The sequence below is a fragment of the Hylobates moloch genome, unplaced genomic scaffold (assembly GCF_009828535.3).
Source record: "Hylobates moloch isolate HMO894 unplaced genomic scaffold, HMol_V3 SCAFFOLD_10, whole genome shotgun sequence".
NCBI classification, from domain to species: domain Eukaryota; kingdom Metazoa; phylum Chordata; class Mammalia; order Primates; family Hylobatidae; genus Hylobates; species Hylobates moloch.
The window spans coordinates 30,481,213-30,494,242 of NW_026652285.1; the positions used below are offsets into that span (position 1 = coordinate 30,481,213).

General features: G+C 46.1%; 1 protein-coding gene across 4 annotated transcripts in view; it reads left to right on the plus strand.

The window, feature by feature from the left end:
• Positions 1-469, plus strand: part of MYL4 (myosin light chain 4) — a 34,931-nt gene extending 34,462 nt beyond the window's left edge. For 3 of the 4 annotated variants that reach the window (XM_058444885.1, XM_058444884.1, XM_058444883.1), the window contains exon 8: positions 299-441. The gene's annotated coding sequence lies outside the window, so the exon portion shown is untranslated. Of the gene's footprint in view, positions 1-298 lie in introns of all 4 variants that reach the window. The other variant, XM_032163989.2, reaches the window with a different exon arrangement.
• The last annotated feature ends 12,561 nt before the right edge of the window (positions 470-13,030 follow it).

The window sequence follows — 13,030 nt, forward strand, 5'->3', positions numbered from 1 at the left end:
CTCCTGTCTCCTGCCTGCCGTTGCCTGTTCACCCTGTCTTGACCCTATCAGTCACCTCCTCTCACCTCTCCCAGGATCTCTCAAGGCAATGCCCTTCCCTCAGGCCTGGGGCCTCCTGTACAGGCTCCTGGGAGTGAGAATGCCAGATCCCAAGTGGAAGAGAAGGTCCCTGGCCTGTGCTCTTGACCTTGTTCTTCCTCACTTCTTTCCCTAGGTTTTCCCTGGGATCCCCCCGGGTGTGGTAAGGGGCTGGGTATAGGAGAGTGAAATGCCCTTTCCACCTAGCACTTTCTTTCAGGTGCCTGGCCCTTGGCCCTAGCCATACCAGGGTGCGTTAGAGAGAGGCCCCGGATGGCTGAGCTGAGATGGAGTCCTCAACTTATCACCACACCACTGCCCCAAGGACCTTACAGGCCCTTCCTGTTAATAAACAGCTCTCATACGGCCAGGCTGGGCTCTGGGATTCTGACCAGTCTCTGTTTTGTTTGTTTTTTTAAAACTAATTAACAAATTGCGTTGGTTTGTGTTGTGTGTGTTTGTGTGTGTGTGTGTGTGTGTGTGTGAGATAAAGTCACCTGAGGCCTCATGTGTGCTCAGAGAAATGAGTAGTATCTGGGAGCTAGAAGACAAGGACAAAAGCCTGTGGATCTAGAGATATTGGGGTCAGACCCAGGAGAGCAAGCTCTGGAAGGCCAGCAGCTTGAGGAGTTGTCACCTGGAGGAGTTTTATTCCCTTTGGGCTCACCCTCTACCTAATCACACCTCCAGATGGCAGGCAGAGAGGGGCCAGGCTGAGGCAGGGACTCCTCCTTTGGTCCTTGCTATTGCTGCTTTTAAACAAAAATTGTTGTAAAATACACATAACATAAAATTTACCATCTTAACCATTTTTAGGCATACAATTCAGTAGAGTGAGGTATATTCACATTGTTGTGTAACTGTATTAGTCTCTTTTCATGCTACTGATAAAGACATACCTGAAATTGGGAAGAAAAAGAGGTTTAATGGATTTACAGTTCCACATGGCTGAGGAGGCCTCACAATCATGGTGGAAGGCAAAGAGGAGGAAAGGCATATCTTACATGGATGGCGGCAGGCAAAGAGAGCTTGTGCAGGGAAATTCCCCTTTTAAAAACCATCAGATCTTGTGAGACTTATTCACTATCGTGAGAACAGCATGGGAAAGTTACCTCCTACTGGGTCCCTCCCACAACATGTGGGAATTCAAGATGAGATTTGAGTGGGGACACAGCCAAACCATATCAGTAATCAATCTCCAGAACCTTTTCATTTCCACCAGCAGAAACTCTGTACTCATTAAACAACTCCCCATTCCCTCCTTCCCCCAGCCCCTGGCAATCAGCATTCTATTTCCATTTCTAGGAATTTGACCACTCTGGATAAGTGAAATCAGACAGTGTTTGGCAATTGTGGCCGGCTTATTTCACTTAGCACAATGTCCTCGTATTCCTTTTTTAAGGCGGAATCATATCCCATTGTATAGGTTGACCACAGTTTGGTTTGGTCCTCGCTTTTTTAGGTGCCTCTTCCTCTGAGTGCAAAGTTCCCAGTACCTGGTTCATTCCTTCCTGTTCTGGACATCTCATTGACTCCAGACCCAGGATTCCAGCTCAGTGCCCTGGAAAGAGTCAGGGTCAGAGGTCAGGAACGTCAGGCTGAGAGAGGAGGAGAGTGGGGAGAGGCACGTGCAAAAGAGACGCCTGAAAACCAGCAATTGAGAAGAAGGAGCAAGATGATGTGAGGAAGTTAAACACACATGTATATGAGTAGAAATATTTATATGGGAGCACAGGGGTCCAGTCATCCCAGAAAGGGCGTCCTTACATCCCTGAGGACTCCCCAAGGTGAAGTAAATCCTTCCCATGGCCTTTCTATTACCTAACTGTCAAGCATCCAGCCACAGAACTCTGTGGAACATCTATGAATTCAGCCAAGGCTGCCTGCCTGTCATGGGAAGCTGAGAACCATGAGCCCAAGTTTGCTCTTCCTAGAATTTGCAGTCTGGCTGGGGAGACAAGGCCAAGGTCTATGTACATGCCCTTTGTTTCCCAGATTTTCTTTGAGGAAGGGTTTCAGCTTTGGGAGTGACTGGTTGAATCTCAAAACCAGGGATCTTTATACTGTTGAGGAGGGGTTCGTTGAATCCAGTGGCTCTCAAACTTTGGTTTATCCCCATAGCCTTTTGTTCGAACTAAATTTTACGGGGAAGTCAGTGCGTGAAGCTGAAGAGAACAGAGTTTCTCTGACTGAGGAGGAGAGGGCTGGGTTCAGGCTTCTTGGAGCCTCTAACTAGGCTCCTTGGAGCAGAGCCAGTTCACCGATTAGTCAGACTTCCTAAGTGTCAAAATCAGGAAAACAGATCCTTAAAGGGGAAGTGACTTAATCAAGGTCACAGCTAATGTTGACAAGGTCCCCTGAATTCTACATTTTTTCAATTTTCAACACACCATTTTCAACCTGCCTTTGAAATGTTTTCCAAGCTTAGCTCTTAGGACTCTTTTCCTTGTCCCTACCTCACAGACTGCTCTTTTTGGCCTCACTTTCTGCTCCTTTTCTTTAAATCACACCCCCAACTTGAAATGCCAACATTCTCCTTAGCACTGGGGCCCCGTCAGGTTTTCCTCCTTCCCTTCTTTTTTTTTTTTTTTTCTTTTTTAACATTTATTTTAGGTTCAGGGGCACATGTGCAGGTTTGTTATGTAGGTAAATTGCATGTCTCAGGGGTTTGGTGTACAGATTATTTCACCACCTAGGTAATACACATAGTACCTGATAGGTAGTTTTTTGATCCTCACCCTCCTCCCTCTCTTCTTTCTTTCTTCAGCAAGTATTTATTGCTCACTGTATTCACTTGTGAGGAACTGGAGTTAAGGTTCCCAGTGATTTGAAAACTGAAAGTGTTTTCCTTGCCCAAAGTAGCTTACTGTCCACTTAAGCAAGCACATAAGTATCCAGGGATAAATAGAGAATGATCCCCAAATAGCATAGGGATAACTCCATCTATGCAACATACAGTGTAAGTTTTATAAGGAACCAATAAGAGGAGGAACCAGAAGGAAGTGAGGCATTACAAATATTTTCTCTGGGAGAAGGGCTTTCAGTGAGACCTTTCAGGAAAAGGTGCCCCAAGGTTGGTGCTTAGGCCCAGGGAGAAGAAGAGCATGAACAGAGGTCATAGCTCACTCACTAATTCAACAGATGCCCATTGGGTACCTGCTGTGCACATGGCACTGGCATGAGCCTTGGGGATATACTGAACCACACAGACATGGCCCCTGTCCTCATGGAGCTTTCAGTCTAGTGGGAAGACAGACATTAGTTATAATCATGTGACAACATCAGCCAACATTTATTGAACACAGTATTAATTAAGATTATATTTGGCTGTGCGTATGGAGACCAAAACACAGTGGCTTAAGAGACATGGAAGTGCGTTTCTTCCTCCCATTACAATCCAGAGATTGGCAGTCCCTGGCTGGCACAGCCGGCATGCTCCACAGTCCTCAGGGACTCAAGTTCTTTTATCGTATGGTGTCTCAGTGTGTGACCTCTACACATGGTTTAAGATGCTGCTCCAGCTCAGCTATCACTTCCACTGAGAGAATAGTTCAGGATGCATTTTTCTTTTCTTTTCTTTTTTTTTCTTTTCTTTTCTTTTCTTTTCTTTTTCTTTCCTTTCCTTTCCTTTTTTTTCTTTTCTTTGTTTTCTTTTCTCTCTCTCTCTCTCTTTTTTTTTTGAAATGGAGTCTCACTCTGTGACCCAGGCTGGAGTGCAGTGGCACGATCTCAGCTCACTGCAACCTCTGCCTCCCAGGTTCAAGCGATTCTCCTGCCTCAGCCTCCCGAGTAGCTGAGATTACAGGCACGTGCCACCACACCCGGCTAATTTTTTGTATTTTTAGTAGAGATGGGGTTTCACCGTGTTGGCCAGGCTGGTCTCAAACTCCTGACCTCAGGTGATCCACCCGCCTTGGCCTCCCAAAGTGCTGGGATTACAGGTGTGAACCACCGTGCCCGGCCGGGAAGCATTTTCTACTTCACAAACCTCCTTGGGAACCAGTGCAACTTATTCGCTGCCTCCGTGGTGTTGGGCTTGTTTATCTGAAGACAGAAGAGACTCTTGTCCTCCTAGTCATCCCTTCCCCAACCCCGTACTTTTCCCGGCCCATAACTAAGGTTCGGCACTTGCCCCTCCTGGGAAGAGGTATGCATAAAAAGTGACTAAATAAAGTTCACGACTTTCTTCAACTAGACTGACTTCCACTATTTCAAACCCAGATCCAGACCATGTACAGTTGACTCTTGAACAGCATGGGCTTGAACTGTGTGGATCCACTTATATACAGACATTTTTCAATAAAACTTACACTGAATGTACCTGTCCCTCCTCCCTCTCCTTTCACCTCCACCTCCTCTTCTACCTCTGCCACCCTGGGACCGCAAGACCATCCCTTCCTCCTCCTCAGCCTACTCATCCTGAAGATGAGGAAGATGAAGGCCTTGAAGATTATCCACTTCCACTTAGTAGCAAATATATTTTCTTTTCCTTATGATTTTCTTAATATTTTCTTTTCTCCAACTTACTTTATTATAAGAATACAGTCTATAATATATAGATACAAAATATGTGTTAATTGTTTATGTTTTTGGTAATGCTTCCAGTCAACAGTAGGCCATTAGTAGTTAAGTTTTTGGGGAATCAAAAGTTATATGCACATTTTGATTGCACGTGGGTTGGTGCCTCCAGCCTCCACGTTGTTCATGGGTCAATCGTAATTCATGGAAATAGGACTGAGCCCACTGGGGGCCCTTCCACCACCCTGAGGGGTTCCTGAATGAGGGCCTGAGAAGGTGGCATCTCAGGCAGGATGAGTGTGAGTAAGTGGGCCAGAAGGAGGAGGGGGAGGGTGTCCCAGCTCTGGGGAAGATTTAAGGGGGGCTCTGGCCTGGAGCCAGCAATGGCACTATCCTGAGGGGATGATGACACATGAGGGGACACAGGGAAGCTGCTTCTGTGGAAAGAGAGTATTACTGTGTGTCCCCCAAAGGCCAGGCTCTCTGCTCCCCGTGGACAGATGCTGGGGAGAAAGTTGCCCAGAAAGTTGTCAGAGAGGATGGGTATCTTCATGGAAACTTCCCACTGTCAGAGGAACGAACAGCCAGTGACCTTCAGGAGGGACGTGGGAAAGGAGCAGAGGGGGAGAGGGTATTCAGAGGCCTTCTGTAAGTCTCCTCCCTGCCCACTGTCACAGGCCCCTGACAGAGGCCAGAGCCTCTACTACCCAGCGGAGAGAAAATGAGCAAAGCAGTTACTAGAGCTAAGGCGATCATCATATGAGGTGCCCTGATGTCAAAGGTGAATTTCAGAGAGATGATAATAAAGAGCATCATCAACTTACTGAGCACCTACTATGTGCTGGCACTATGCTAAGCACTTCTATCATCTCTCATAGCAGTTCAGGAGTTTCTGTATTTATTAATCAAAAATATGTATTAATTAAAATTTATTAATTTAAAAATATATAGGAAGAATAATAACAACAAACTCGACTCATAATTTTTCTAGTTTCCCCTCTCCAGTTAAAGATGGTAGCATGGGCCGGGCACGGTGGTTCACGCCTGTAATCCCAGCACTTTGGGAGGCCGACGTGGGCAGATCCCCTGAGGTCATGAGTTCAAGACCAACTTGGCCAACATGGTGAAACGCTGTTTCTACTAAAAATACAAAAATTAGCCGGGCATGGTGTTGGACGCCTGTAATCCCAGCTACTCAGGAGGCTGAGGCAGGAGAATCACTTGAACCCAGGAGGTGGAGGTTGCAGTGAGCCGAGATCGCACCACTGTACTCCAGCCTGGACAACAGACTGAGAATCCATCTTAAAAAAAAAAAAAAGGCCGGGTGCGGTGGCTTACACTTGTAATCCAGCACTTTGGGAGGCTGAGGCAGGTGGATCACAAGGTCAGGAGTTCGAGACTAGCCTGGCAAATGTGGTGAAACTAGCCAGGCGCGGTGGTGGGTGCCTGTAATCCCAGCTACCTGGGAGGCTGAGTCAGGATAATTGCTTAAACCTGGGAGGCGGAGGTTGCAGTGAGCTGAGAATGCACCACTGCACTCCAGCCTGTGTGACAGAGCAAGACTCCGTCTCGGGGGTGGGGCCGGTCATGGGGCGGTGGTGAGAAGAAGAAAAAAGAAAAAAAGATGGTAGCATGGCATATTAATATTCCTAAAACACCGTTTTAATCAAATTTCTTCCCCAATTAGGACTTAAAAGAGCTCCTATCCCCTACTGGGTCATTTTCAAACCTTTCTAATTTCTAAGATCTTTATTTGCCCCAAATTTGCTAGAGGCACCACTGGCTGAAGCCAGCTGATCTTTCTTTCTGTTAGTTCCCCAATGCTGCTTCCCTCTCCCCCTCTCTCCTCACCCCACGACCTCTTGATTCATCTTGTTCCTCTCTCCTGATATGTGCCCCATTCTGCTCATCCACGTTATTCCCACCCTTCAAGACGCAAGTCAGGCTCACCCCTTCCCTAGAGATTTTCCCATTCGTATTAGTGATGGTCACAATTTAGTCTCCCTAACACAGTCGCCAGATTGGAACTGTAGAGCTACAGGAGACCCTGCAGACTTCTAGTAGAGTGTAATCACCTGAGGGCCACGGTTAGCAGAGTGTCATCACGCGTTTGGCATCCTACACAAACTCCGTTGACCAGGGCTTTTAGAGAAAACTGGGTTGGCGGAGATGGCTGGTGGTGCAATACCTACCTTCCACCACTAGATGACAAACTTGCAACAGCGTGCTTCCAACAGGACGCCCACGTTTGACATGTTCCTGAGACGCTGAAGAAAACCGATTGCCAGCCCGGGCTGAAAGGAAACTTGAGAAGTCACCTAGTCTGTCTCTTTGCCTTCAGACAAATGGAGTTTTTGTTTACTTTTAAAGACTCACAGCAATTCGTTCGTTTGCTTCAGTACCCCCACAAAGGTTTTGCAATGAGGGTCATAGAGAGGACACTTGTGGACATGTGGGGACCTGGTCAAGTCACATCCCCACTCAGGCTCAGTCCACAGGTGGCAAAATGAGGGAGTCGATTAGATCATGGTTCATGTCCCTTCCAGCTCTCTGATACTAATCATTTAGCATTCAACAACTCCCTCACTACAGTCAGCCTTAGTCCATTTGTTTTATTTTGATCCTTATTGTATATGTGTGTTTAGAATCTTCAGCCGTGGGAAGCATTCATTCAAAATAAATTATTGAGTGCACAGCAGTAGGTACTTCAGGATGTAAAAGCAAAGTCATCTATGGTTTCTCCCTCTATGAGTTTATACTCTACTTGAGGGAAAAAATATAAAAGTGGAGCTGAACTATATTAAAAGACAAAATAATCGAAATGACACTAGGCAGTATATGTCTAAGGAGCAAGGGAGAGGTGTGGGACCAGGACACTAGGAGCTCAGAGGAGGAGGGGTGGTCAGGGAGGGCTTTCAAGGAAGAGAGGTGGCAAGCTCTGATGGAATATCAATAGAAGAGAACTCGGGGAGCGGGATTCCAGTAAGGAGGCACAGGGTGCCTTCATCTTTGCCAACATAACCACAGTTCCTGCCTTTTAGAATTTGGGTAAAAAGAAGTAAAGAAGAATAAAAGAAGAGTGAGAAAAAGAACTGGAGAATGGGATGTGAGGCAAGGAAAAGGGAAAAAAGACAAGGTGGAGCGGGGAGCACCAATTCACTCTGGAGGGACATGTACCTGTTCAGAGGTAGAGAAGCAAAGTGAAACAACCTGAAGATAGGTCAGGCGCGGTGGCTCACTCCGAATCCCAGCACTTTTGGAGGCTGAACAGGGCTGATCCCTTGAGCCCAGGAGGTCAAGACCAGCCTGGGCAATGTGGCGAAACCCCGTCTCTACAAAAATAGAAAAATTAGTCAGGCATGTCTGTAGTCCCAGCTATGTGGGAGACTGAGGTGGGAAGATCACCTGTTCCCCCCTGGGAAGGTTGAGGCTGCAGTGAGCCATGATTGCGCCACACCGTGCTCCAGCCTGGGCAATGAAGTGAAACTCTGTCTAAAAAAAAAAAAAAAAAAAATTCTGAAGGTGAACTGAGAGCCACTGATGGACATAAAGTTGTGGCATAGAGCTGTGAGAACAAGCCAAGAGGGCATAAGTCTAAAATGAAATGAAAATGTTTATATGTTAAAATCAACAAATATATGCTTTTACTTATGTTAAGAGCAAGAAGACCAGGAAGGGCACCGCCCTTTGTGCCAGCAGTGTGACATTAGTAGAACTCAACCGCTATTTTGACCTCAGTTCCATCTTTTCTGTCAAGGAGATTAATCTTCTGACTCTAAAATATGAAAATACGTACCTTAGAGGGAACTGAGACCCAAGATAAAACAGGTTTCAGAGCAAATGGCCACATAATACAGATTCAAGAATCTTCGTCTAGAACAAGCACCTGCTGGAAAGTACTTGGCTGAGAAATGGGGAAACAGCAACTTCTATCATGGGAAATTGTCCTACATTTTTTCTGGGTCACTTTGGGGGCATATCCAGGATCAGTGGATGAAAACCTCAGGGATATAGATGTCAGATCCCTACTAGGAAAAATTTAATGTGAACTAGAGGTTTTCTCAAATGGAATGGTCTACCTTGCAAAGTATTGAGTCCCATGTCACGGTAGGTATTCAAGTGAACACTAGCAAATATTTCATGGGGCTTTATGGAAGAGTTTGAACTAAAGATCTCTTCCAACCCTGAAACTTATGATTCTGTGGTTCTACAAGATTAGGGGAGAAAAGAATGAGTGCTTTCCCAGCTCACCTTCAGATTTTTTTTTTTTTTTTTTTTTTTTGAGACAGGGTTTCACTTCATCGCCCAGCCTGGAGCACAGTGTGGTGCAGTCACGGCTCACTGTAGCCCCAGCCTTGCCGGGGGGAACAGGTGATCTTCCCACCTCAGTTTCCCACGTAGCTGGGACTACAAGCATGCCTGGCTAATTTTTCTATTTTTTGTACAGATGGAGTTTTGCCACATTGCCCAGGCTGGTCTCGACCTCCTCGGCTCAAGGGATCGGCCCTGCTCAGCCTCCAAAAGTGCTGAGATCACAGGCATGAGCCACCACACCTGACCTATCTTCAGATTGTTTCACTTTGCTTCTCGACCTCTGAATGGGTACACATCACTCCAGAGTGAATGGGTGCTCCCCGCTCCACCCTGTCTTTTTTCCCTTTTCCTTGCCTCCATCCCATTTTCCAGTTCCCTTTCTCACTCTTCTTTTATTCTTCTTTACTTCTTTTTACCCAAATCCTAAAAGGTAGAAACTGTGGTTATGTTGGCAAAGAGGAAGGCACCCTGTGCCTCCTGACTGGAACCCTGCTCCCAGGCTGGAGTACAGTGGCATGACCATAGTTCACTGCACCCTTGGACTCCTGGGCTCAAGCCATCTTCCTGCCTCAGCCTCCTGAGTAGCGAGGACTATAGGCATATGCCACCATGCTTTGTTAACTAAACATTTTTTTTTCATAGAGACAGGGTCTTGCTATGTTTCCCAGGCTGGGCTTGAACTCCTGGCCTCAGGTGATTCTCCTGCCTTGGCCTCCTAAAGTGCTGGGATTATAAGCATGAGCCACCGTGCCCGGCCTAGAATTTCAATCTTGAGTACCATTCATTCTTTTTACAATAGAAACAGAGGTTCTTAACCCTAGAAGAACCTTGTAGGCATATTTCTGCTCTTTTTCCAAGGGGAGGATTTGCCCTTTTTGTTTTATTTTCAAAGGGGTCAGAGGTCTAAAAAAAAAACGGTTAAAAGCTGCTGTTGCAGGGCCTTTGTGGGATTCTGTTTATCTTTTTCCTGAATGTTTTGACATTGCATCTGGTGTAGCCAGTCTTCCTCTCAGGCTACCATGAACTCCAAGATAGCTCATCTCTTTCTCTCAGGACTCTCTTCACTTCCAGCTCTGCCCCCCGCCATTCTTTGGGTCACACTTGGGTTTAAAGAGACAGTTCCACTTATAACTTTTACTTCTTCTGTGGGGCCACTTTGATCTGCATAAACACCAAGCTCCTCTCAATCTTGTTCCAAACCCTGCTGGAACTGCACGGGGCACATATCCCCTGGTAGGAACTGAGGGCACACGGGCTCGCACACCACTGAGGCCACCTCTTTTCCTCTCTTCCTTTATCATGTTGTGATGGCCTCCACTGGGTGTCCTCCCTCAGATGGGCAGGTCCCCAGTAGATCTGAATCTTCCTGATGATCAGCACTTACTCACATGCCTCCATTCCTATCAGTTTCATTCCTTCCTTTCTTCCTTTCTCTTTCTCTTTCTTTCTCTTTCTCTTTCTTCTCTTTCTCTTTCTCTTTCTTTCTTTCTTTTCTTTCTTCCTTTCTTCCTTTCTTTTGTTTTATTTTTGAGACAGAGTCTTGCTCTGTTGCCCAGGCTGGAGTGCAGTGGTGTGATCTCAGCTCACTGCAACCTCTGCCTCTCAGGTTCAAGTGATTCTCGTGCCTCAGCCTCCTGAGTAGCTGGGATTACAGGCGCCTTCCACCATACCCAGCTGATTTTTGTGTTTTTAGTAGAGATGGGGTTTCACCATATTGGCCAGGCTGGTCTCAAACTCTTGACCTCAGATAATCCACCTGCCTCGGCCTCCCAAAGTGCTGGGATTACAGGTGTGAGCCACTGCACTCGGCCTAATTTTTCTTTAGAATAAAGTTCATTGTCAATGGAAGTGATTCTCCTCTCACAAATTTTTGGTCATGCTCAAGAGAGTATGTGCAGTTCCTAAAAATCTCAGTCATTTTGCATTTACATAAATCTTGTATGATATTAGTTATTAGGGACAGAAGTGTCATTTTGTAACTGATGGCTGTGGTCGATGTAGGTACAGGGAACTGGGGGCATCCATGTCTCAGTTTTCTTTGTGATGTGTGACACTTTGGTCTTGGCATCTGAGAATTTGAAACTGCACATCTGGCAGAGCTGGTCTCAACTTCCTGGCCCTGGAGCTTCAAAGGAGATTCAATAATGGCCCCCTTGGCCCTACCTTCTCCCTTTCCATTTCCACCCACACTCTTCAGTAATCAGCTCAGTCTGTCTGTGCTCTACAAGCTAATGAAAAAAGCTAGAAGTTGGCTGAGTGTAGTGGCTCACACCTGTAATCCTAGCACTTTTGGAAGCCCAGGTGGTGGATCACTTGAGGTCAGGAGTTCGAGACCAGCCTGGCTAACATGGTGAAACCCCATCTCTACTAAAAACACAAAAATTAGTTGGGCATGGTGGCTCATGTCTGTAATCCAAGCTACCTGGGAGGCTGAGGCAGGAGAATCGCTTGGACCTGGGAGGTGGAGGTTGCAGTAAGCTGAGATCATGCCACTGCACTACAGCCTGGGCAACAGAGTGAGACACTGTCTCAAAACAAACAAACAAACAAACAAACAAACAAAACTAGAAGTCAAAGATCTAGCATTAAAAGCTTAGTTACCAGTCAGAATGTGGAGAGAACTCTGTGTAGTTAGTTTCATAATCATGTCCTTAATGCATTGTATTGCTGGTTTTGTTTTGAATTAGAACTTACCTTTTTTTTTTTTTGAGACAGAGTCTTGCTGTGCATAGTTCATTTCAACCTCAAACTCCTGGGCTCAAGTCATCCTTCTGCCTCAGCTTCCCAAGTAGCTGGGACTACAGGTGGATGCCACCATGCCTAGCTATTTTATTTTATTGTTTTACTTTTTGTAGAGATGGGGTCTTACTGTGTTGCCCAGGCTGGTCTCAAACACCTGGCCTCAAGCAATCCTCTTTCCTCAGCCTCCCAAGGTGCTTGGATTACAGGAGTGAGCCACCATGCCTGGCTAATTTCCTAATCTATAAACTGGGGATAACAGTCGTACTGACCCAATTTGGTTATTAAGAAGATCAAATAATTTAAAACGTGTAAAGCACTTAAAACAGTGTCTGCAATATAGTAAGGACTCTGTAGGGGAGAAGGATATCTTAAGCAATGGGAATAGCCTTAGCAAAAGAAGGAAAATGAAAGAACCATTATTCTTTTAGAAAACTCAAAAATAATAGAAATGGCTGGGTGTGGCTCACATGGCTCACATCTGATATCCCAGCACTTTGGGAGATCGGGGTGGGAGGATCACATAAGCCCAGGACTTCAAGACCAGCCTGGGCAACACGGTGAGACCCTGTCTCTACAAAAAGTGAAAAAAAAAAAAAAAAAAAGCCAGTGTGGTGGTGTGTGTCTCTGGTCCCTGCTACTCCGATGGCTGAGGTGGGAGGATCACTTGAGCCTGGGAGGTCAATGGTGTAGTGAGCCTTGATCGTGCCTCTGCACTCCAGCCTGGGCAACAGAGTGGGACCCTGCCCCCGACCAAAAAAGAAAAAAGAGAAAAAAGAAAGAAAGAAAGAAAGAAAGAAGAATTAAAATTGCCTAGAAGACAAATGGAGAGAGAAATACTGCTCATAATAATAAGAACCCCTCCCTCTTCTGCATACTTCCCCTGCGCTAATGCTGTTTCAAGTGCTCTGTGTACATGTTCATTTACCCTTCCCAGAGATTCCTCATGAGGTAGGTGTGATTATCCCCATTCTACAGATGAGAAAACTGAGGCTTCTGGAGGTTAAGTAACTCTCACCAGGGCACTCAGTGAGTGGGTGGAAGCTTCAGGAATCAGACCCACATCAGCTCGCTGCCTGCATTCTTAGCGCCATGCCTTATTGCCCTTTGCTTTCCTTGGCCCCACCCCAATTCTCTCTACCCAATGCCGTGAAGTAGGAAACAAAAACTACCTGGTTCTCCCTCACCACCAGTCAAACTTGTCACCTTGTCAAGTCACTTTCTCCTCCTGGGCTTCAGTTTCCTTTTGCAGTATAGGAGACAAAGGTGCTCTGGGATCCCTTCCAGCTCTTTTTCTCCGCTCTTCTGCAGCTTTGGTTACTCGGCCATCATGTACCATTCTGGCCATCAAATAACATGACACTAGGAATACTCAAAGAAG